Genomic DNA, 24999 nt, shown 5'->3' on the forward strand with positions numbered 1-24999 from the left:
TCTGCCAGCTGCACAGCCTCCGGTTCCAGGGCCACTGCTCTCGGAGCTTTGACAAGAATAATGATGACGGCAAACACAAGACTGCTGTGTGTCCGGTGTGGTGCAGAGGGCTTCACTGCAGATCCGTGGTGTTGATGTTCCCATTTCACAGATGACACCAGTGAGGCTTAGGTTGGGAGGAGCAGCCAAGGCAGGATTTGCATTGGCCACAGGCCAGAGGTCAGCACTGCCTGCCCCTCCCCGCCCCTGGTGAGCACTGGGGGGCAGGCAGTGGGATGGGACGGCGGGGGGGTGCCGCGGGGAGGGTGGGCGGTAGGGGGGGTGGGCAGCGAGTGCTGTAGCTTGGCCCCCTGGAAAGCTCCTGCTTCCTGCAGGGGGCTCTGGCCAGCAAGGGGAGGTCCCTGCCCCTGCCCTCTGTCCTCCGGCCTGGCCTGGGCCCAACACTCGAGTCTGTTTTCCAGGCAGGAAATATGAATCAAAATAACATGACATACTCAACTGTAATTAGTGCCGTGTCGAGAGGCCGAGCAGCCTTAATGAGGAGCAGGCCTCTGCAGCTAAACCTGCTGCCTGCCCTGCCCCCACCTCCTCAGGTCCCCATCCTCAGGTCAAGGGAGCGAGAGAGTGAGGACCAGGGGGCGGAGGAGGGGAGGGGGGCAGCTCTGGTGCTTTTCTTGGTTTTGTTTCATTTCTAACCCAACTTGAATTCTCTGGATGCCTTGCTGGCTCTGGACTTCGCTGGAATCTTGTACTCTTTGGAGTCCGTGTGGAGGTTTTCTATGAAGGTCTGGCTATAGGAGAAGGGGGCTGAACCCTGTGATCCCTTCCAGCTCAGCGGCCTGCTAAGACCCTGCCATCTCCCCTCCCTGCCCTCTAGGCTCTGTCCCTGTTTGTGTTTCCCCAAGTCTGTGGCCAGTGTGCTGTGTCATCTTGGTCCCCTGGGTCTCTCTCTACCCTTGCTTCCATCTCAGCTGCTCTTTACTGCTCTGCCTCTCTTTTACTCTCTTTTTACACCTCTCTCTTCTTCCTCTCCATTTCTCTCTTTGTTTTTCTTGCCTTCTCCCTTCTCCCTCCGCCTTGGTCTTCCCTCAAATGAAAGGATTCCTGGGAAAGAAGGAAGCCTAAGGCCCTGGACATCCTCTGCAGGCCCCGCCCCTTCCTGTGACCTCCCTGCTTGCTAGAGCGCCCCACCCCCACCCCAGACTGCCTCCTCTCTCCAGTCCTTCAGCCCACCCCTCTTGCCCATGGACCCCCCAGAAGCTTCCCTCCTGAAAATGCCCTCACCCTGCTGTGACCACCCCTTGCTGGCTGACCTCGGCTTCCCTGGTGGTCTTCACTTTGGTCAGCTGGGTGAAAGGTCACGGCTGTTGGAGGAGGGTCTGGGGTCTTTGAGGGCATCTAACTGGGTGTTCCTGCATGAGGGTCAGGTCCCTAGGGACCTGAGGCTGCCCAGCCGTGGAGGGTGGAGTCTGTGAGCAATTCCCCCCTTCATTTGTTTTCCATATTTCCTTTTACACCCATCATTCTTGCTCCTTGTGGGAAAACAGGCATGCCAAGTGTAGAGTGAAACCCCATCCCCTCATGGAGACCACTGTTAGATCAGATACAGACCAGCAGGAGACTCATCCAACTGATTTCATCCCTGCTTTTCTCACTTGGCAACAGAGTTTGATGACTAAGGGCATGGCACTTAATGGTCAGACCTGGGCAAGTTACTAAGCACCACTAAACTTCAGTTTCTTCATCTGTTAAATGGGAACAGTGACAGTGCTGAAGCCCAAGGGGTTGATGAGAGGAGGACTCAGGGGCTATGACGCACATCTGGTCCAGGCCCATAGCGGGAGCTCAGTGAATAGTCCCTGTGGTATGTGTGCCAGGCCTCGGGCTGGCTGTGTCCATGCACTTTAGCCCTTGGAATTGTAATAATTCCCCCAGCGTGGACGATATTTTATTCCCTTATGGAAATAAGACACCAAGTTCAAAGAGGCTGAGTGACTTGGCCAACTCTGCTGTCATGAGCTTGTTTATTCGTTCATGGTTTTGCCCAGGATTTCACAAGTGGTGCTGTGTACTGGGCACTGTACTGGACACAAGGGTGCCATGGTGAGCAGGGCAAGTGTGCCCTCCACCCCAGACACTTTCAGTCCAGCAAGGGCAGATGTTCTACAGCATCACACAGGGAACTCGCATCATGTGACACAGTGCTGTGAGCTTGTCTGGCCTGGCCTAGGGGAGAGCCAGGACTTTCCCGAGCACGGGGCCTTTGCAGTGAGACTTGCCGAATAAAGAGAGGTTAAGAAGCGACAGAGGGAGGCAGCATAAGCAGAGAGAACAGCAAAGGCCCTGGGGTGAAGCAGAGCTTACTGTGTTCATGGGGATGAGTGCAAGCTCTTGGGACTAGACAGCGAAACATTGCTTAGTTTTCTGTTTGGTACACTAAAGGAGGTTGGTTGAGGGCCTTGCAGGCCACTGCAGGATGGTGGTCTTTCCAGGCCTGAGTCGCCCAGCCCTGTGGCTCATAGCAGTATCACCCCTCACTCCAGGGGGAGACATGAGGCCCCAGCCTCCCTTGGCTGCCAGCAGCCTGGTGTCTGATAGTGTGTCCCTCACTGTGAGTGGCCTTCAGCATGTGATTTTCCCATCAGCAGCCCTGGAGGTGCCCTCCACCTGGGCATCCAGGTGAGTGTCCAACTGCAGAGGGGGCTGCTGTCCATCATGGACAAAGGGCTCTGAAGGTGCTCTAGGAGTTTGTGTTCCTTTCAGCACAGGGAGAATGGCATGCACCCAAGCTGGCTGAAGTGGGAATCTCCAGAACAGACATTAAGTTCTGCTTGAGGTTGTAATGGGGCAAGGTGGCTGGATCAGTGATGCTTGCACACTCCGTAAGTTAGAGCTTCATACTTACTGATTTGTAAACAGCTGTATTGAGGTGTAATTTACACACCATGAAACTCACCCATTTTATATGTACAACAAAATTCAACTAAGCAGTTACCCATACATGCAATGTGGAGAAGGCAATGGCAACCCACTCCAGTATTCTTGCCTGGAAAATCCCATGGATGGTGAAGCCTGGTAGGCTACAGTCCATGGAGTCTCGAAGAGTCAGACAGGACTGAGCGATTTCACTTTCATTTTTCACTTTCACACATTGGAGAAGGAAATGGCAACCCACTCCAGTGTTCTTGCATGGAGAATCCCAGGGCCGGGGGAGCCTGGTGGGCTGCCATCTATGGGGTCGCACAGAGTTGGACACGACTGAAGCGACTTAGCAACAGCAGCAGCATACATGCAATGTATGTCTGCTGCTCGTACATTTTCCAGCCTCAGCTCAGAAAACATGCTGAGTGAAAGAAGCCAGATACAAAATCACACATATGCAACGATTCCATTTATATGAAATTTCTAGAAAAGCTTTCACCCTTATTTTGAAATATTGGATACAGAAAAATTCAGCTAGATTTGAAACTTTTTTTTTTTTTGTTCAAGGATGATTTCTTTTGCATTTGTCCATAATAGAAAAGGATGTGCAGTGAAAGTCTTTAAGTTAGTTTCATTTCTACCTTTTTAAATTAGGAAAATTAGTTAAACATTTTTTTAAAAAAAATCACCTTCTTGTGCAAACAAAATGTCTCCTTGACAGTGATTATAATTTAAAAACAATTTATTTGTTTGGCCACATCAGGTCTTAGCTGTGGCTCACGGGCTTAGCTGCTCTGCCGAATGTGGGATCTTCATTCCCTGACCAGGGAGTGAAAGTGCATCCCTTGCATTGCAAGGTGGATTCTTAACCACTGGACCAGCAGAGAAGTCCCAACAGGGATTATTAAGAGCTTGAGGCCATCACTAAAATGTCTCTCCCAGTGGAGGATGCTGCAGACGCCTTGTTCTGTATGCCCTTGGCCCCTCAGTTCACCTGCTGCTCTTGCAGATGAGTTATGGGCAGCTGGCAGCCCTACACCTCAAGCAGCTGAGTTCCTCTCCTGTTTCGCTTCAGAATTTTCTCTGGCTCCTGAGAACTTCTTTCACTCTCACCTCACTTTGCATCCTGGAAGTGAGGAGGTGGGTCATTCTCCTATGCAGAGAAGTGGGGGTGGTGGTAGAGTGATGAGTGTAGGTAGCTAAATGCCCTGACTCCCTGCCTTCCGGGGAAGGGGGGATTCTGTGTAGAGGATCATGTCATCTGCAAGTAGAGATCATTTTACTTCTTCCTTTCCAGGTTAAATGCCTTTTATTTCTCTTTCTTACCTAATTGCTCTGGCTAGGACTTGCAGTACAATGTTGAACAGAAGTGGTGAAAGTGGGCATCTTTGTCCTTGATAAGAAAGGGAAGACTTTCATTCTTTCACCATTGAGCATATTAGCTGTGGGTTTTTCATAAATATTCTTTATCATGTTGAAGAAGTTTCTTTCTGTTCCTAGTTTCCTGAGTGTTCTTTGAATGTTGTCAAATGCCTTTTTTGGTGTCAGTTGAGATGAACATGTAGTCCCCCTTGCCATGGTCTAGTAATGTAGAGTATTATGCTGGTTGAGTTTCATGTGTTGAACCATCCTTGCATTCCTGGGATAAGCCTCACTTGGTAATGGTTGTGTAATCTCTCTAACAATCTATGAGATTCTACTTGCTAGTATTCTGTTGAGGACTTTGCATCAATATTTATCAGGGGTGTTGGTCTGCAGTTTTCTTGCGGTAACAGTGGAGCAGTTCTGAACGTGTTCCATGTGGTTTCTCAGAGGTCCCCAGTGGGACTGAGTTCCATGTGTCCACAGTGGTCTCCCCATCTTCAATGCACCCTTTACTGGATTGTCTTCTGTATCTGTCTCACTCTCTTATTTTCTTACCTGTGCTTCCTGGGGTAGCCTCTGTTGTAAACTACTTCCTTTTAAGCCTTCACATCAGATCTGCTTTGGGAGAAACAAAAACTAGGAGAACCTGGGTTGATATGTAGCCATTTAAAGCATAAACCAAATTCTGTAAAATTATATTCGTGGAAGCAGGCTCAATTGGTTATTTTAAACAACTGAAATTGCCTTTATTTGTAAATTGAATATCTTTTAATATTTACTCATTTCCCCCAATTTTATTATTTTCATAGCACATTTAAAACATATGAAGAAAAATTTGGTGCTTTTCCCACAAGTTTTCCAAATAGATACCTTCCAAGTAGATACCCCCTTCTAGATGGTCCCTGTGGGCCGCACAGATGTTACCATATTCTGTGTGTGTGATGGGAAGGAGGTAAGGGGAAAGCCCTGCTTTGGGCAGGGGAGGGCCAGGGGTGGAGGGAGCTGCCTGGAGTCTATGTGGAGGGATCTCAGGGGACCCTGCCCTTGCTTTCTGTTTGAAGCTGGGAGTCAAGAGGAGCCTAAACTTAGCCCCTCAGCATAGTCCTCAGTGCACCCACAAAGAAGTGAATGGCAGCCCCCTCTGATCATGCTCTGGTAATGCAAGAATTCTCAACTTGCTTCTCAATAAGATGCTGCTTGCCACAGACCAGAGAGCTGATGACTGCGCCCAGTTCAAGGAGAGACCTGTCTCTTTTTTCCAGGTTAGCTCTCCAGAAAGCCAGTGAATGAGAATGCTGCCACTCCTCCAGTTATCCAGAGCTGCCCCCGACTTACATGTAAGTGGGCATGGAAGCACATGGGACCTGTCCTTGGCACTGATGTGCACTCCCTGCATTTCACAGTGATTGAGAGCCTGGGAAGGGGAGCCAGGCAGGCCTGGGCTTGAACCTTGTCACTTAATCTGCTGTGTTTCCTAGGGCAAGTCATTGAGCAGCCCTGAGACTCAGTTTCCCCTTCTGTAAATTGGGTCTAGTTAGTTGCTGGGGAATTTTGGGAGAGAAGGCATGTTGGTTTTCTGCCTGGCACCAGGAAGCATGTGACACGCGGACTGACTTCTTAATCCAGCCACACTGTTGGACACCTAATCCAGGTGCTGAGAGTGCATCGCGAGCAGAGTGTGCATCCCAGCGTGAGCAGCCGAGAGGGAATAGCACGTCACAGGCCTCAGATGGTGACTGTGCAGCTGGGCCAGGGAGAGGGTGGGGTGGGGTGAAGTGGATGAGGGAGGGCCTCTGTGATACAGTGGCTTATGGCCCAGAAGAGAGGGAGCGAGTCAGGCTGATGATGCCTTGGAGAAGGGCATCCCAGACAGACGAAGACTGATCGAAAGGCCCAGAGGCCAGTGGGGCTGGCCAGGACCAGCCCCTGGGGCTGTGATGTGATGCATGCCTGGCAGCAGGAGGCGTCGAGGGCCTGGTCAGCCTCACTTTGGCTCTCGGACTCATCCTAAGTAAGATGGGCTTTGGAAGGTGCTGGGCCGGACGTGCCGGGGCGCCTGTATATGTGCAGGATCCATCTGGAGCTGTTGTCCCATTGCATTCTCAGACTCCTGAGGCTGGTGGCCTGGGAGCTTAGCAGATGTCACTGTGAAGACTTTCACTCCCACAGGCCGGGGACTCCACCCTTTGTTGAGAAACCAGGCGTTGGATGGACTATGGCAAACCAGAGTTTATGCCTGGGGTGGGAAGGTTCATGGCCTCCCCTCTTGCAGTGGAGTCCCTTGCAGTGCCTTCCAGAGGGAAGTTCTAGCTACTCCTGTAGGGGTAAAGGGTCAATCTGTCTAATTTGACCCTCCCTCGGGCAGTGTAATTGCCCATTTAACCTTTGTGGGAGCTTAATTAAGGATGTTTAGTCTGGGCATGCTGCACTTGAGTCATTAGGTCAAGCTCATGGCCTTCCCTCCAGCCCATCAGTGGTCCAGACAGACAGGCTTTCTGAGGCGTCCCTTGAGAGGAAGGGGAAATGGAAGGTTTCACCCCAGCCTTCAGGCTGTGGTGGGTGTGGGCTGACCCAGAGGGCACTTGTGAGTGGGTGAGGAGGATGGCTGCCCCCAGGTTTGGGCACAGTGCCCAGGGTGTGGCCAGGCTGAACGCAGACTTGGATGGTTTACTCAGATAAGGCCTGGCCATGGCGTGTGTGAGTGCACGTGTGTGTGCGTGTGTCCATGCCTCTCTCCTTGTCTGAGTAGTAGGGGATCAGAACTAGGGGTTTAATCACCACTCTTTTGGCAAATTGAGGTAAGGAAAATGGCACACCCATTTTCCAGAGACCATCTCATATAGGAATTAGCAAACATTCTTTGTAAAGGATGCATGCGTGCTCAGTTGCTCAGCCATGTCCGACTCTCTGTGACCCCATGATTGGTGGCCTGCCAGGCTTTTCTGTCCATGGGATTCTCCAGGCAAGAATACTGGAGTGGTAGCATTCCCAGAGCAGAGTGTCCCCTTCTCCAGGGGATCTTCCCGATCCAGGGATCAAATCTGGGTCTCTTGCATTGCAGGTAGATTTTTTACCAGCTGAGCTGGGAAACCCTCCTTGTAAAGGGCCAGATAGTAAATGTTTGAGGCTTTTCTGACCTTGGTTGCAGCTACTCTGACTCTGCTGTTATAGTATGAAAGCAACCAGAGGTAATTAATATGCAAACGAACATGTGAGGTTGTGTTCTAATAAAATTTTATTTACCAAAAAAGATAGTGGACCAAATTTGGCTGAGGGGCAGTAATTTGTTGATCTCACATCTGGTAGAACTTTCCAGATGAGGAATTCAGATAATCTTCCTTCCACTACTCATAATAACTCATAAACTGCACTCATCTGAAGTCCCGTTCTCCAGCAAACTGCAGGTCTTTTTTAAGGTCAAGTGTCATGTTCACTGTGGTATTTATATATTAACAATTTAACATGTGTGAAACTGAGGTACCTCCTATTTTATTAGCTTCCCGTTATTTGCTTTTTAATGTGTCACTGGTTTTTGAGTGCTGTGCTCCTAAACCTATTTCTTTTCATAAGCCCTGTGGCTTTTATTGTGTAATTTTGCATAGGGTAGTGATTTTAAGGAATACATGTCATGTAATGGAGAAGGAAATGGCAACCCACTCCAGTATTCTTGCCTGGAGAATCCCAGGAAAGGAGGAGCCTGGTGGGCTGCCGTCTGTGGGGTCGCACAGAGTTGGACACGACTGAAGCGACTCAGCAGCAGCAGCATATGCCATGTAATAGAACTGACTGTATTTATGACACAGGCCTCCTGAGTAATAGTCCAGTAGTTTCGCACCTGTATTAGGATTAGCTAGGCTTTGCTGCAGTAACAAATAAACCCTGAAATCTCAGCAGCTCCATACCATAAGGATTTGCTTCTCTCTCACATAAAGTCCCAGAGCCTGGTGGGCTGCCGTCTATGGGTTCGCACAGAGTTGGACACGACTGAAGCGACTCAGCAGCAGCAGCACATAATGTCCAGTTCAGCTTGGTAACTCTCCGGAGTCACTGCCTCTGTGCTGTGGCTGGGGGATCCAGGCTGCTTTAAGTAGGCCTGCCCCCTCATCATGTCACCTCCATTCCACTGACAAAGTGGACGAGCGGCCTGGAGGATCCTGGAGGACATTTCTTTTCTTTTTAAAATATTTATTTATTTATTTTTGCTTCTGCTGGGTCTTTGTTGCTGCACGTGGACTTTCTCTAGCTGAGGTGAGGGGAGCTACTCTTCACTGCGATGCTCGGGCTTCCTGCTGTAGTGCTTCTCATGCTACAGAGCACAGGCTTTAAGTGAGTGGGCTTCAATAGTTGTAGTACACAGGCTCAGTAGTTGTGGCTCATGGCTCTAGAGTGTGGCTCAGGGATCGTGATGCCTGGGCATAGTTGCTCCATGGCATGTGGAATCTTCCCAGACTAGGGACTGAACCTTTGTCTCCTGAATCGATAGGCAGATTCCACTGGACCACCAGGGAAGCCCTCCTGGAGGACATTTCTTAGAGTACTTCTGCCCACATCCCAGTGGTCATAAATTAGCCACATGGCCCCACCTACCTGCAAGGGAGGCTGGGAAATGTAGTCTTCTTGTGTGTCCAGGAAGGGGAATAAGATTTGAAGAGCACATTGCAGGTCTTAGTCACATCATCTCATTCGATTCACTTACTTTTCAGTAATTCATTTACACTTTATACCAGACACTGTTCTAGGCTCTGGTGACAGAATAGAGAAGAGCAAAACCAAAATAAAACAAAACTACAGAATCAAACCCTGTTTTCATAGATGTTACATTCTAGGGGATGGTTAGACATGAAAAGTAAATAAATTAATGAAATGTGTGTCTGCTAGTGACATGCTATGGAGCAAAAAGGATGCATGGAAATTGGAGAGAGAGAATTGGAGGTGGGGTGTTCATACGACTTTAATAGGATGGTGAGTTCGAAACCCCTTGGAGGTGGCATTTGAGAAAAGTCTTGGAAGGGGTATGACAGGGAGCCATGTGGAAACCTGGGCAGAGGATCTCAGCCAGGGTGAACAGCCCGTGCCAAGGTCCTGAGGTAGGAACATACCTGGAATGTTCAGTGAATGGCAAAGAGGTCAGGGTGGCTGGAGGTATGGGTCGGGGGAGTAGGAGGCAAGGTCAGAGAGCTATCAGAGGGCAGACTTGTGAGGGGCTGTAGACTGTTTAGATCTCTGAGAGTCACGTGATGGCTGCACTTGAACTCAGGACATCCTGTTCTACCTCTTGTCTCCACACAGAGCTCTGGCATCAGGTCCTTTGACAGACGAGGAAAACGGGGCTCAGAGAGGTTAATGATTCCCATTTCCCAGAATCATTATAAAAGTAAAATGAGAAAGTGGTTGTTGTGTGTGTTGAGAATAGTAATTTTAGTTTATGGTAATGTGCAGTAAATACTGAGGTTGTCCAGGGGTGAATCCTGGGGACCATGGGATCAGCAAGTCATCCCTTGAATCCTTGCTCCATATGGAAGTTCCGTGGTTCAGATTCTCTGTCCGAAGGCAGCATCTCACACCCCCATTCGGTGGTCCTCAAGAGTCGGACATGACTGAGCGACTTCACTTTCCCTTTTCACTTTCATGCATTGGAGAAGGAAATGGCAACCCACTCCAGTGTTCTTGCCTGGAGAATCCCAGGGACGGGCCTGGTGGGCTGCCGTCTATGGGGTCGCACAGAGTCGGACACGACTGAAGCAACTTAGCAGCAGCAGCAGCAGCAGCAATGTGACCGTAGGCCAGGTGAAAACACTCTGTGACAGTTTTTCCTCTGTGGAAAGGGGACAGTCAGGCAAACAGCAAATAATTAAATTGATGTCGACATTTATTGCCATGAAGGCAGTAAAAGCATCACATGGCTTCCTCATAAAAAGTCATAAGGCCTATTTACAGTCCCACATTATTTTTCTGGTAATCCAAACCAGCAACTTTTTCTGAAGCTCTTGTGTGTTCAGCTGAGACCTTCAGAACAGGAAGAACTGGCTTGGGGAAGGGTGGGGGATGATTTAAACTCCACCCCACCCCCTCCTGGTGTGGAGGGTGGAGAGAGCCTCATTTCTTTGGGTTTGTGTGTTTTATTGATTCAGAACAAATGTCTTTTGGCCGTTAACCAAAGGTCAAAAGCTGCAGTCTTGGCATTTCATGGGCAAAAGGCCGGGAGGGGTTCTAGCCTTGGGCTATAGTTTCAGTCTAGCAAATCTGGACCAATGATGACCGTTCAGTTTTCTGCAATGGTATCTCATATTTCTTTTTTCTTAAAGAGAAAATTCTTTTTTAGAAATATTTATGTATTTATTATGGCTGTGCCAGGTCTTAATTGCAGCATGTGGGGTCTTCTAGTTGTGGGTGAACCTGGATCCCCTGCGTTGAGAGCACAGTCTTAGCCGCTGGACCACCAGGGAAGTCCTGATATCTCACATTTCAAGGCACTTATCAACTTTCTCGAGATGTGTTTGGATAGAATATGAATTAGGGGTGCTTCTTGAGGGAACAAGTCAATCACATGTATCAGAGTCTAAAATGCATGTGCCTCTCAATCCAGTAATTTCACATCTAAGAATCCAACCTGCAGCTGAACTCAGGCATCTGCCCAAAGGCTCATGAAGATTGAAATTAATATTCAGTACCCTTGAGCAACATGGGTTTGAACTGTGTGGGTCCACTTATACACAGATTTTTTTCAATAGTAAATACTATTTGCGACAGTACCGCACAGTCTGTGATTGGTTGCATCCAAGGAGATGGAACTGCTGATGGGGACGTAGGGGAGCAGTGTGTACGGAGGGCTGACTGTAAGTTATATGAGGGTTTCCCACTGCTGGAGGGTTGGTGCCCCTAACTCCCTTGTTGTTCAAGGACCAACTGTATATCTTTTGAAAAATTCAAATAAATATATGAAGTTAATATTGAGTATCAAAATGCTAAAAATCTCTGAAATGTCTATTAGTCGATGATTATAAATAAATAATGGTATCTGCCTATAAGCAAAACTAGATGAACTGTTTGTGGTGTCTGTGCAGCACCACCTGCAGAGCGCAAGGATGAGAGTAAGATGCAGAAGAGTGTGTATGCCCACTCACCTAGATTAGAAAAAAAGGGTATTTATGCTGGAATAGACACAGAAAAATTCTGGAGTGATACACAAGCAACTATTAAAAGTGGTTCTGGTAATAAGAGAAACTGAAGATCTTAATAATACACATGCATTATTTTAAAAATTAAAAACATAACAAAAATACAGTCTTATCCTGTGAAGATGACTATCAGGTCATCTCCAATATTAGAGTTGAACCCAAGCCTTTTAGCTCTGACTCCAGCTGCCCCATTCACGAGGTGTATGATTTTGAGCAAGTGACATTTCTTGGGCTCTCAGTCTCACTGATATTAAGATGTTATTATCTCCTCTTGGGGCAGGTGTGAGGTTTAAATAAGGTATTTTATATTTTCTGAAACTATTAGGTGCAATATGACACTGCCCCATATTAGGCAATCTTATTACTGTTTCATCTTTACAATGTATCAGTTTGGTTTCTTTTTGTTTTGGTTGTGAGAAATAGAAATGGACTTGTGAACTTCCAGATGTTCAAGCTGGTTTTAGAAAAGGCAGAGGAACCAGAGATCAAATTGCCAACATCCGCTGGATCATCGAAAAAGCAAGAGAGTTCCAGAAAAACATCTCTTTCTGCTTTATTGACTATGCCAAAGCCTTTGACTGTGTGAATCACAATAAACTGTAGAAAATTCTGAAAGAGATGGGAATACCAGACCACCTGACCTGCCTCTTGAGAAATCTGTATGCAGGCCAGGAAGCAACAGTTAGAACTGAACATGGAACAACAGACTGGTTCCAAATAGGAAAAGGAGTACGTCAAGGCTGTATATTGTCACCCTGCTTATTTAACTTCTATGCAGAGTACATCATGAGAAACTCTGGGCTGGATGAAGCACAAGCTGGAATCAAGATTGCCGGGAGAAATATCAATAACCTCAGATATGCAGATCACCCTTATGATAGAAAGTGAAGAAGAACTAAAGAGCCTCTTGATGAAAGTGAAAGAGGAGAGTGAAAAAGTTGGCTTAAAGCTCAGTATTCAGAAAAGTAAGATCATGGCATCTGTTCCGATCACTTCATGGGAAATAGATGGGGAAACAGTGGACACAGTGTCAGACTTTATTTTTCTGGGCTCCAAAATCACTGCAGATGGTGATTGCAGCCATGAAATTAAAAGACGCTTACTCCTTGGAAGGAAAGTTATAAGCAACCTAGATAGCATATTCAAAAGCAGAGACATTACTTTGCCAACTAAGGTCCATCTAGTCAAGGCTATGGTTTTTCCAATGGTCATGTACGGATGTGAGAGTTGGACTATAAAGAAAGCTGAGCGCCGAAGAATTGATGCTTTTGAACTGTGGTGTTGGAGAAGACTCTTGAGAGTCCCTTGGACTGCAAGGAGATCCAACCAGTCCATCCTAAAGGAAATCAGTCCTGGGTTTTCATTGGAAGGACTGATGTTGAAGCTGAAACTCCAATACTTTGGCCACCTGATGCAAAGAGCTGACTCACTGGAAAAGACCCTGATGCTGGGGAAGATTGAGGGCAGTAGGAGAAGAGGATGACAGCAGATGAGATGGTTGGATGACATCACCAACTCGATGGACATGGGTTTGGATTGACTATGGGAGCTGGTGATGGACAGGGAGGCCTGAGGTGCTGTGATTCATTGGGTCGCAAAGAGTCAGACACGACTGAATGACTGAACTGAACTGAACTGACAACTTAAGGGAAAAAACACCAGAAAATTTAAATTTGGAGGAATATGGTGGGAGCCTGGAGGAAAAGCTTAACAATTAGGTTTTGGAAAGGACTGGAACTTCATCTCTTTTGACTTGAGAATCAGGAAACAGAATTCACCAATGAGATGAGTCAGCTATGACCTTTTCTCTCCCCCATTTACTCTGCTCAGGATCCAAAGCCCCAGGACAGAGACTCTGATAGGCTGATGTTGGGTGCTGTGCCCACCCCCAGGCCTAGGGAGGATGGGGCATCTTGATTGGCACTAGGATTAACTTGTGAGGGAGGAGGGAAAGAGAAAAATGGTAACCAAAAGGAGAGATGGACTGTGGTATGCAGAAAGCCAAAATGAAATAAAGTAAATGGCAGCTGTTCTTCCACAGTGTTGAATTAGTCTCGGCAGGCTGACTGCTGTAATAAATGACCAACATTTCAATGGCTTCATAAATGAAAGTCTATTTCTCACTCACTCACTCACTCACTCCAGTGTTCTTCCCTCTTGGTAGGGTGCTGCTTCTGGTCTCTGCTCAACACCTCCACTCAGGGACTCAGGCTGCCCTGCGTCTTCTGGATCTGGCCAGCAGACAAAGGAAGGGGTGCACTTATGGGCCAGAGTCAGTCATATGGGTGTACCTAACCATAGCTGGAAAATAGTCTGTGTGTTCAGGAGGAGAAGGGAACAGTTTGGGGACAGCTTGTCAGGGTCAGGATAGATAGCACAGCATAGAACATGTAATGTTGTCATTCCAGGTCAGGGTCTGTGAGTCTAGTGCTTTGACCTTAGGAGAATCATTGCTCCTCTCTGGACTTCATTTTCTTCATCTGAAAAATGTGAATGTTGGAGAAGGTAGTCTCAGATAACTTTCTTCAGCTGAAATGCATTGCAGAACCTGATGTCAAAACAGAGCAGGCAACTGCAGATGTGGGAAGGAGGCAGGGGTCCCAGAGCTCATCCCCACCATTTGCCCCAGTGGCCCAGCTGCAGACCTTCTGGGGCTTTGGGGTCACATGTACAGGCTGCTGTTGGCCTACAGAACCTCCAGTGATGCGTGATATAGCCAATCTCTGGACTCTTGAGGGAACTTTCAAACCTTTGCTGTGTTCTCAGTTTGGAAAAATTGAAGACATTTGAAACCAAGGCCGCTTGGTCTCCCTCCGTGGCTGGTCTTGGATATGCCTGCTTTGGACTCAGAACCACCTGCTTGGCGCTCCAAACCTTACTTTACCACAGTTTATTTTTTTACCGAGAGGAAATGTTTAGCATAATAAATCATGTGGTTCTAGTGTTCCCTGAACCATCTCCATGAAAAGGGGATCCTGAGCTGGTCTCTGGATCAATGGTTACTGTCAGCTGAAGCAACCGGTTCCCGTGGTGAGAAGGGGAGAAGGTCTTCCCTGGGACTTTTCAAAGTCAGAGGAGCTGAACGGACACATCTGCTTTGGTGAAAAGCGAAAAGGATCAAGGACCGAGCAACGATATCACTTTACGGTGTGAGGAGACAGTTCCAAACCACGTTACAGATTTTTTTTATGACAGTGATTTTGAAAGGGAATTCATATAATCCTGGCAATTTAGACATTAAAGTTTCAAAACTCTAATGGGCCCAAAATAAATATATACATATTTTCCAACAATTTAAAAAATAATAAACCTAAACCAGAAACTACTTTAGTCTGTTTCTTGAATTGGTTTGCTTCCTTCCTGAAGCCAAGTAGGTTGAAAGAATCAGAGGACAGAGAACTCCCAAAGCTCCTTACTGCTCCCCCACCCACCCCCACCCACCCCCACCCACTTGCTTGAGGAGCCTTTGACCTTTCATGTGAACTGGATTCAAAACATAGGTTTTGCTGCATTTAAAAATGCATAAATTCCCAACATCCTCTTGAAAGCTACACACCTGCCAATGTTTTATCCTTCTAGAGATGGCACAAATAGGAAAAGTTTCAGGGGGTCTAGGAAATGGCTCTTTTGGAATTACTGTCTTAAAAACGGGCCAAGAATCTCCCAAATTCTAGTATTCTCAAATTCTTAGAAATACATGCCTCCACTGACAGGCCTCCACTGACACACTGGGGACCGAACTTTGTCAGCAGACCTGTTGCTGGGTCTCGAGGGCAGGAAGGAGGTGCCAGTGAAACAGCCAAGGATGCAGTCTTATCCCAGGTCCTCCTGGACCCTGACTTCAAGTGACGTGTCTCCAGAGACTCCCATGCATCATCCACATTTTGTAGGCTTGTAGAGAAGCTCCAGTGTATGGAGAACGTGGGTAGAAGCTTCAGTAAAGCATTCAGATGGGTCCTGACTTTAGAGTAAGGGTGGGGGTAAGTCTCAGCTCTGCCCCTTGTTTTCTCTGTGAGCCTGGACACAGCAAAAATAGGAACAATAATAGTCTCATAGCTATCTCATCTTGTGGCATAATACAGGTAAAAAGCTTCACACTGTGCTCGCAACATGGAGGTGTTTGATCAATGTTTGCTTTGACGATCTGTGGATCAGATGGAAGCATTCTCACATCCCTCAGAAAATAAGAGATTTCATTCAGGTGCTTTCAAAATTGTTGAAGAGCTAGAGGAACCAGGGTCAGGGAACACTGCCACTTGTGCTCAGGTTTGCCACTAAAATTTGGTGAACCAGGAAGCCGCAGAAACTGCAGGGAACTCCTGCTGAAAATCACAGCATTTGGTGGGACTCCAGGAAGCTGCTGCAAAATCTTACACCCTGCTGGTGTCAGGGAAGCAGTGTTTTCAGGCTTTCTCCCACTTCTCAAATCTTGGGTGGCTTGTTCATGGGTGGAGTCTAGAACAATCTTGATGGCAAAGGATCCTGGCAAATGCAGTTCCTATCTTCCAGCCCCTGCAATATGAAGGACAGCTGCTGAGTGGCCACTGTTTCTGGTACCGAGTGATAGGCTAGATCACTGGCATTTGAAAATAAATAAATCAAATAACCACACAAATGGGACCACAGTAAAGACTCAGAATGGCTGGGTTTGAGCTTCAGAGGCTAGGACACCAAATATAAGAGGGCTGTTGGCAGTTAGAAATTGTCTTTGCAGTCAAACATGTTGGGGATCTGGCTTTGAGACTAATATGTGACCTGGGAAGTGTGGAAACTGGGACAGTCTGGCTGAAAAGAGAACCTTTGTCATTTGGTGCTCTACTTACCAGACTGAGTTCCCCACTCTGGAAAGCCTCCCTCTCCACCAGGACTTCTTCCTCCTCTGAGTTCCTGTAACGACCTGCAAGCCCTTTTCTAATGGTTTGCTCTATAAAGTATTTTCTTCCTTAGTAGTTTCTAGCTTCTTGAGGGCAAGGAGCATGTCTTCAAATCTTTAGAACCTACAAAGAATGTTTCCTAAAGTAACTCATCAGAAAAACCTTGGAAAGTATAGAGACATACAAAAAGAAAATACAAATCTCCCTTAATTCCACCTCCCAGAGTTATGGACTGCTAATACTTTGGTAGTTCATTTTTTCCCCCAATACTCAAACATATAAAAATGTGTATTATTTTAACATGCTAATAAAAAGGATACCGAGCACTTGAAGCCCACCAGGCACTGACTTTGCTCTTCATTGTTTATGTGTGTGTTAGTTGCTCAGTCGTGTCTGACTCTTTGCGACCCCATTGACTGTAGCTGTCCAGGCTCCTCTGTCCGTGGAATTCTCCAGGCAAGAATACTGAAGTGGATTGCCATTCCCTTCTCCAGAGGATCTTCCCAACCCAGGGATTGAACTCAGGTCTCCTGTGTTGCAGGCAGATTCTTTGCCATCTGAGCCACCAGGGACGCCCTCATTATTTATAATGATCATAAATATACTGCCTGCCCCTCTGTTGATGGGGGATGTGTCACCAACTCTTCCTTGTGCTAAACATGGAATCTCACAGTAAGTGGTCCTTTGGTCTGGTTTTTGTTGCTCCACGTGGTATTTGCAACTTTCATCCATGCTGTAGCATGATCAGTACATCATTCCTTTTTGTGGACGAATAATATTCCATTGTGTAGATTGCCTACGTTTTCTTTATCCTTTGTCAGTTGATGAACATCTGGGCTGTTTCCACTTCTTGACTAGGGTCAACAGCTCTGTCCTTCTGGAAACACTCCCCACCCTCCCTCCCAGTGGATCAGTGGCTTTAACCGATGGGAAAGAGCCCGAGCTGCTTCTGCCTTCTCAGACAGGCCCCACGACAGTCAATTTACCCAACCTGCAATTTAGGCTCAGCCCAGAGAGGGGCGCGGCTCAGGCCCCCCAGGGCCAGACCATCAGGGCGGCCTCAGCTCAATTAAAGTTGTTATTCCCTCAAAGAGGGGGAGTAACCAAGTGGGTTCACAAGCAATAAAAACAGATGTCACAGCCCTCTTCTCCTCCAGGAAATCTGTCTCTGAGGTCCAGCCTTATTGCCCTGCTGGACAAATCCCAAGTGACATTGTTTTGTGACATGGGCCAGGAGACAGGAGCTCTGGTTTCCTTTGAATTCTGAGTGCCTGAGCAGCAGAAGGGTGCGTTAGAAGAGGGAGAAAACAAACCACTCCTCTGCCCCCAGGAGGTATTAGTGCCTGTCAGGGAGAAGCTTGGGGCCTGGTGGGGCGGCCTTACCCAGCCCCTGAGGGCATGAGGTGCCTTTGGCATTGGCAGGCGGCATCCCAGAGGGGCTCTGGCCCTCGCACAGGATCTATGTGTTCCTAGAGTCTGTGCTGAGCGGGAATTAGAGTGACCCATGTCGCCACTGTGACCCACGACGCCGGCGGGGCTTGCTGTGCTCAGCAGCGGGGGTGGCCAGGCAGGCTGTTTCTGGAATAATCACTGTGCTCATTACAGGCTTCAAGTGAGCTCCCAAGGGTCAGGTTGGGTTTGTTTGCCCATCTTGGGAGTCAAGGAAAATGTGGCCCTTTTAGCTGCTTCAGCAAAAGAGAAACCCCGGGATGGTGTCGATATGCTGCCAGGGACAGTAGCAAATGTAGAAATGGCGAACCCAAGGTCAAAACAGAAGAGGGAGGGGTTAAGAAAGTGGAATGGAGATGGGCGTCTGGGACTCCTGTCTGTTGCTCTGTGTGATGGCAATTTGTAAACACAGAGCAGCCTTTGGAGCCAATGAACAATAATAGCACCATTGGGCACCAGGTGTGATGATACTACAGAGTCGGTGGTTTTATCCTCTTTTTACATGGGTAGAGATGAGACTCAGAGAGGTTAAGTAACCTGCCTGAGATCACACAGCTGCCTGGTAGCAGAGGTGAGCTGTGAGCTCAGGTTACTGACCCCAGAAACCAGCTCTTGATTACCACACTCTTGTCGGGGTTCACCGGGAACAGAAGAAGTATAGGCTGAGAAAGGCTTGCATGTTCCTCTGCTTTTTTTTTTTTAAGTGGTGAAATGCATATAAAGTTTGCCATTGTAGCCATTTTTAAATGTCCAGTTCAGTGGTACTAAGTACATTCAGGGTGTTGTGTGACCATCACCCATCCTCCTAGTTCTTCTCAGCTTGTGAAACGGAACTGTCCCCATTAGAGAATAGCTCCCTACCCCCTCCACCCAGCCCTGATACCCACCTTTCTACTATCTGTCTCTAGAAATCTGAATCCTCTAGGGGGTTCAGAGGAGCCATGGAGTTTTTGGTCATTTGTTACAGTATGCATAGGAAGTGAACACACTCTTAAATTCACACCATGCCTTCCAGGGCTTCCCGAACCCTCCCTGATCTCTATGTGGGGGCTCCAGGGTGGGAGCCTTTGCGTGGTGTGAGGCTCTTCCATTCGTGCTGTGACCGCATGTGGTCTTCCCTCTCCTTCACAGCAGCTCTGGGGCTCGGTGTGTTGGTGGTTACGTGTGGAGGCAGACATCACATCCCCGTTTGTCTGTGCATAACCTGCACCTGCTTCAGCCAATGCTGGTGACTTACGTTTTCCCAGAGGATCGCCCATTTCATCTACACTTCATGCACCTTGACCAGACTTCAGTCTTTGCTCTGGGCTAAAACGTTTGAACCTCTTAATGACAGAATGGACTCCAGCCTGGGAAGCCTTTAACACCCCAGAAAATTATTTTTATGGGCTCCTTTCTCCAGAACAGCTAGTTGAAGCCTGTGGTGAAGGAGAGTATGGTAGGCTCCCCAAATCCCCCAGACCTATGGATGTGATCTTATTTGGCACAAGGGACTCTGCAGGTGTGATTAAGGTTAAGAATCTTGAGATGCGGAGATGATCCTAGGTTATCTGAGTGGACCCTGAATATAATCATAAATATCTTAAAACTTTCTTTTTATACAACTGTACTTTATACAGTTTAAAAGATTACTTTACACTTCTAGTTCTTGCAAAATATTGGCTGCATTCCCTGTGATGTACAGTACATCCCTGATGGAGACAAGATGGGGACAGAGACTGAGGTGGAGATGGCGATGGTGACGATGAGGGGAGCAGCAGCAGTAGCAAGCACTGCCTCCCCACCAAGTGCTGGGGTGGTGTTAACACACTTTACTTGGGGCAACACAGTATGTTGTCAAGTGAAGAGATCACGATGTAGAATTAGTGACTAATCTACCATTTGGTAGGAGAGAACTTTCCAGAAAAATGTCTTCAGAAGAGGAGCAAATGGGGGTGCTTGGGGAATGGTCGGCAGGGAATTTTCCCTGGATACTTCTCCCTTTTGCATTTTGTGTCGCATAAAACTTTTACCGATTCAAAAAAATCTGAAGTGAAAGAAGTCAAGTAAAGAGCCTTGAATGAACTATTACTTTGGAGGAGAACCGTAAAAAAACAAAAGCAGTTATCCTCAAAAAGCTGTGATCCCTATCAGCCACTTTCCCTTTCAAGACAAAGGAAAATAGGTTTTCTCTTAAGGTTTCTCAAAGGTTTTCTCTTAAGTGGAATTAGGTTTAAAAAATAGGAAAATAGAGGGGGAAAAAAAGAAAAACAGATCACCCCTTATTCGTCTCTCCCTTATGGCACAGTCTCTAGCTCTCTTTTTCCCTAAGGACTTTTAAATGGGCTGCAACATGACATCCAACAGCTAAAGACTTTGCCTTAGAACTTTGGGTGCTGGTACTTTTGAAATTTCACAGAGGGAATTCTTCAATTCAGTTCAGTCCCTCAGTCGTGTCTGACTCTGCAACCCCATGAATCACAGCATGCCAGGCCTCCCTGTCCATCACCAGTTCCCGGAGTTCACTCAGACTCACGTCCATCGAGTCAGTGATGCCATCCAGCCATCTCATCCTCTGTCGTCCCCTTCTCCTCCTGCCCCCAGTCCCTCCCAGCATCAGAGTCTTTTCCAATGAGTCAACTTTTCGCACGAGGTGGCCAAAGTACTGGAGTTTCAGCTTTAGCATCATTCCTTCCAGAGAACATCCAGGACTGATCTCTTTTAGAATGGACTGGTTGGATCTCCTTGCAGTCCAAGGGACTCTCACTGGTACATTATTCATTAACTGTTGTAGAAGGTGCCTCACTGTAGCTAAGACTTGGGGCCGTGGAGTCAGACAAACCTAGGCTTGAATACTGGTTCTCATAGACTCACTAGCCTTGTGACTTTAGGCAAGTGAATCTGAGATGCTCATTCCCAGACCCCTGCAGGGATCCTTTCTCTCTGGTGTCTGAGTTGAATGCCGCTTGGGTCTCATGGTGGGACAGGGATGCAGTGTGGGAAGCAGCCCTCTGGCCTCAATGCTCTTTTCTGAAACCACACTGTCCTGTTGGCCTCCTGCCGTGCTTACAGTCTTGTCCAGGAAAACCTTCCTTTCCCAGCTGTCAGCTCACTCAGCCACCCTCATTGCATCTCTCTCCTTTCTTCACAGCTCTGCTCTGTACATGTTCTAAATATTTGCCTGCTGATAAGTCGCTTCAGTCGTATCCAACTCTCTGCAACCCCATAGACGGCAGCCTATCAGGCTCCACCGTCCCTGGGATTCTCCAGGCAAGAACACTGGAGTGGGGTGCCATTGCCTTCTCCGAAATATTTGCCTAGTAGAGCCCAAATTCTCTTGTCCTCCCTTCCTGCTCACTCCTGGGATGATCCCACAAGGGAGCTAATTAGCACAGCATTTTTAACGGCATCCCCCTCTTTGGAACACGTGCAGCTTTATTTGATTTTCTTACAGCCACTGAAGCATGGAATCTTCTCAGGGCTGACTGTGTTCATTTCACTGATGGACACCAAGAATAAATCCTTAGCTCACTTTATATCCATAACCTCACTGTTCCCATCCAGGGGAAGAGAATTCCAAGGAATCCTGCTATTGTTGCTTTGTGTAGAAAGAAGAAAATAATCCTTCAGACTTGAAAGAGCAAACTGTGGTGGCAATGGGCGACTTTTTTTGTTTTTAGTGTTTAGAATATTATGCTCACCTACATATTATTTCAGTGTGTGTGCGCGCTCAGTCACTGAATCGTGTCCAACTCTTTGTGACCCTATGGATTGTAGTTCCCCAGTCTCCTCTGTCCGTGGGCTTCTCCAGGCAAGATTTCTAGAGTGAATGGGTTGTCGTTTCCTCCTCCAGGGCATCTTCACTCAGGAGCCTAATGTATGCTTTTGGAACTGAATTTAAATTTCTTCCAAGGATTTCATATCTTCTGCACTGAAGGGGAAAGTACAGCCCTTCCTCTACCCCACACGCATCCCCACTATAGAAGTCAGATGTATTAGTGATCTGTTGCTGAAACAGATTATCCCCAAACCTAGCTACTCAATACAACAATAAACATTTACTGTCTCACATGGTTTCTGAAGGTCAGACATTCAGGAGCTGCTTGGCTGGGATCTGGCTCACCGTCTCCCATGAGGCTGTGATCAGGATGGTGGTGGGGCTGCTGTCTTATCTGAAGACTTGGCTGGGACTGGAGGATCCAGTGCCAAGGTGGCTCCTTACTGGGCTTTAGGTAAGAGGCCTCAAGTCCTCTCCCTTGCGTGGTGCTGGGCACTGTAGATACTACGCTGCAGCAAATATGGATTCTGAATTGCATTTCAGAGAGTTTTTGTTTTGGTTTCTTTGAAGTAACTTTCTTGGACTTGAACTGTGAAATCCATCTCCCCTGCAGTGCATTAGCCCCCAATGGCTCTGCTCAGACTCTCTTGATTCTTGCTTTCATTTTTCAGCCTTACCTCCTAGTCCCCTAGTGTCTGTACAGCTCAGTGTTCAGCCAGTGAGACTGGCTGAGGTTGTGCCCAAAGGCTTCCACTGTACGTGGGTGCATCTCTGTGGCTGAGGAGCCTGGTCATAACTCAGTCAGTCTTCAAGCCTCCTTTGCATTTGTTGTCTAGTAGGCTTCTTGGTTTCATTTCCCGGATAGACAAAGATGAGGGCAGATCTTATCCTGTCCTTCTGTGCTGCTCTCATTTCCCGGATCCCAGGTGAACTTCTGGCTGCCCTGATGCTCTTCCTATGAGATTCCAGCCTCCAGTCGTGGGAGCTGGGCGTTCCCCTGCATGTCTCCAGCTCACCACTGTTAGCTGACCCCACCCCAAGTTGAGTGTGCTCTCTGGCAGCCCAGTTGCTGGTTTCCAAAGCCAGCCCCATGCTGGTAAAGCCACATTTCTTGCTGACCAAGGGCACTGGGTTGGGAGGGGTGGGTGGTGGCAGCTTCAGGTGAGAAGACCGCAGATTCTCAGTAACTGTACCCCAACCCAAGGCTGTTTTTCAAGAATAGGCTCTTCCCAGTTTGCTGTGTGCCTTTGTTCAATTTCCAGAGCCCTGATATTCCATTTTTTTCAGTGTGAATATAGATTTTTAAAATTTCACTTATATAGATGACATTGAGCAGGATTGCTGAATCACATGATAATTTATGCTTTATTTATAAAAATCCATCAAACTCACTCCCAAGAGGCACCCCATTCTGCGTTACTACCAGTGCTGTGTAAACTTCTGTTGCTACCAGCTTTGTCAGCACTTGCGATGGTCTGTGATTTTTAAAAATTCTAGATGCTCTAAAAAGTACGTAGGGGACTTCCCTGGTGGTCCAGTGGTTAAGAATCTGCCTTGCAGGGAATGCAGGTTTGATCCCTGGTTGGGGAATGACATTGTTGCTTTTAACAGTGTTATCAATTTTATGCTTGCTTTTTCCAGGTAGAATTTGCCAGCCTCTTCCTCCTGCCGTAGGTAGGTCCTTGGTCCACTCTTGTAGCAATACAGGGCTACATGGCTTCTAAGGCCACTGACCTTTCCCAGCCTCTCATGGCTTTGGGGTTCATTCCTTTGTGAGAGGTAGTATTAAATACTTAGGAGAACTCCTAGTGCGCAGCTGAGCTTCCATGTGCTGTTGTGGTGTCTGGGATTCCATCCTGAAGACCATGTGACAGGGCAGAGGCTGAGCCCTCCTGAGGTGGAAGGACAAGGTGAAGGCCAAGGGATCAGGGGCTCTCTGGTGGCCAGCTTCAGGGATAGACGTGAGTGTCCTGGGGCTGCTGAGACAATGACAACAAACCAGGGGCTTAAGCAGAAATGACTTGGGCATCAGATTCTGACCATTCTATCTCTGTGCTGGGGAGGGTGCCATCCTGCCCACTGAGAATGCTGTAGCTGCCTACTCTTGCCTCTGTTTGCTTGCCCTGGTTTTGGATTTGTGGGACTGCATACTTTCTTGAAACATCTTCTGGTCATTTCTAGAACCGTTGCCACATCGCCGCTGTCTGGCTGGTTGCAGGGGGGAACCAGCAGTAGAGGCTGCTTTCCCGCTGGCCCTGGATGTCTCTGTGTTGTGATGCATGTCCTAGGTGCTCAGTGACATTTCCTGAATGGCTGAAAGTTTGGAAGGTCAGAAAATGCATGCTCTAGGGGCAAGTGTGGGCCAAGCTGTGACCATTAGAGGGTCACCAGCACAACTGTTCAGGCAAATACGTAAAAAGATCAGTTTCCAGGGTATAAGATCAGGGTGAATGGGCTTGACTGTGGAAAAACCTGCCATCTCCTCACAAATGAATAGCAAGATGCGTGAACATCACAAACGTCCTTGATCACACCGATGCCAGTGAAGCTCAGTCTGTCTAAAGCAGAATTCTCTCAAGTACATGGATGATTGGTCCCCAGATGATCTATGATTGGCCTATTAATATACAACTTCTAGGGCCAAGTCAGCAGAGAAAATGCAACAGCCTCTGGTTCACATTCACAGTGCTCATCACAAAGTCCCTAGAAGACCTGTGGAAGACACCAAGGTCATGTGCAAACTGTGTTAAATCAGTTTAACTCAGTGTTTGCCAAACTACTTTGAGGTGGAGCCCTTTAGTGGCATGATGGCTGCAAGTGTCCCACAGGATGCACTTCCATGGAACCCACTTTGGAGAACACTCATTCTTAGGGAAGACACTTTCAGGAGAGGTTTAGAGATCAGGTTGAGATGGTGGTTTGGGGCCAGGGTGTCCAGAGCCCAAATGGTGGAGGGCCAGGGTCCCAGATGCAGGGCAGGGGAGCCCTGTAGGTTTTGAGAAGGTAAGCCATGCTATCCACGTGTCAGCTTATAAGTGGGGCCTGCTTGGGTGTGAATTTGGGCCGCATGAGAGTCAAGGGCGCTCCGAGGGGGTCCATGCCTTATCTAGCCTCATTACCAGCCAGTGATCCCACAGAGCCTTTGTCACTTTTGGCTACAGCCTGGTCCCACGTGTTTGCAATTGCCCGGGTCGCAGCCAGGGAGAGGCAGGCAAGATGATTGTGTGCTCAGGGGGTGCTGGAAGGTGGGGCAGGGTGAGGCTGGAAGGAAGGGGGTGTCCATGGGCCGGGCCGGAGTGGGGCTGACTGCTCACACCCTCTGCCCTCGCTGCAGGGTCTCTGTAAACACCCTTGGCCTGGCCCCCTGCCATCAGGATGAGTACATGTGCGGATCCCTCCGCCTAGCCTCGCATGCTGGGCCCACAGCAGGGTATGGAACGCCCATGTTTTGGGA

The sequence above is a fragment of the Oryx dammah genome, unplaced genomic scaffold (assembly GCF_014754425.2).
Source record: "Oryx dammah isolate SB20612 unplaced genomic scaffold, SCBI_Odam_1.1 HiC_scaffold_13, whole genome shotgun sequence".
Taxonomy (NCBI): domain Eukaryota; kingdom Metazoa; phylum Chordata; class Mammalia; order Artiodactyla; family Bovidae; genus Oryx; species Oryx dammah.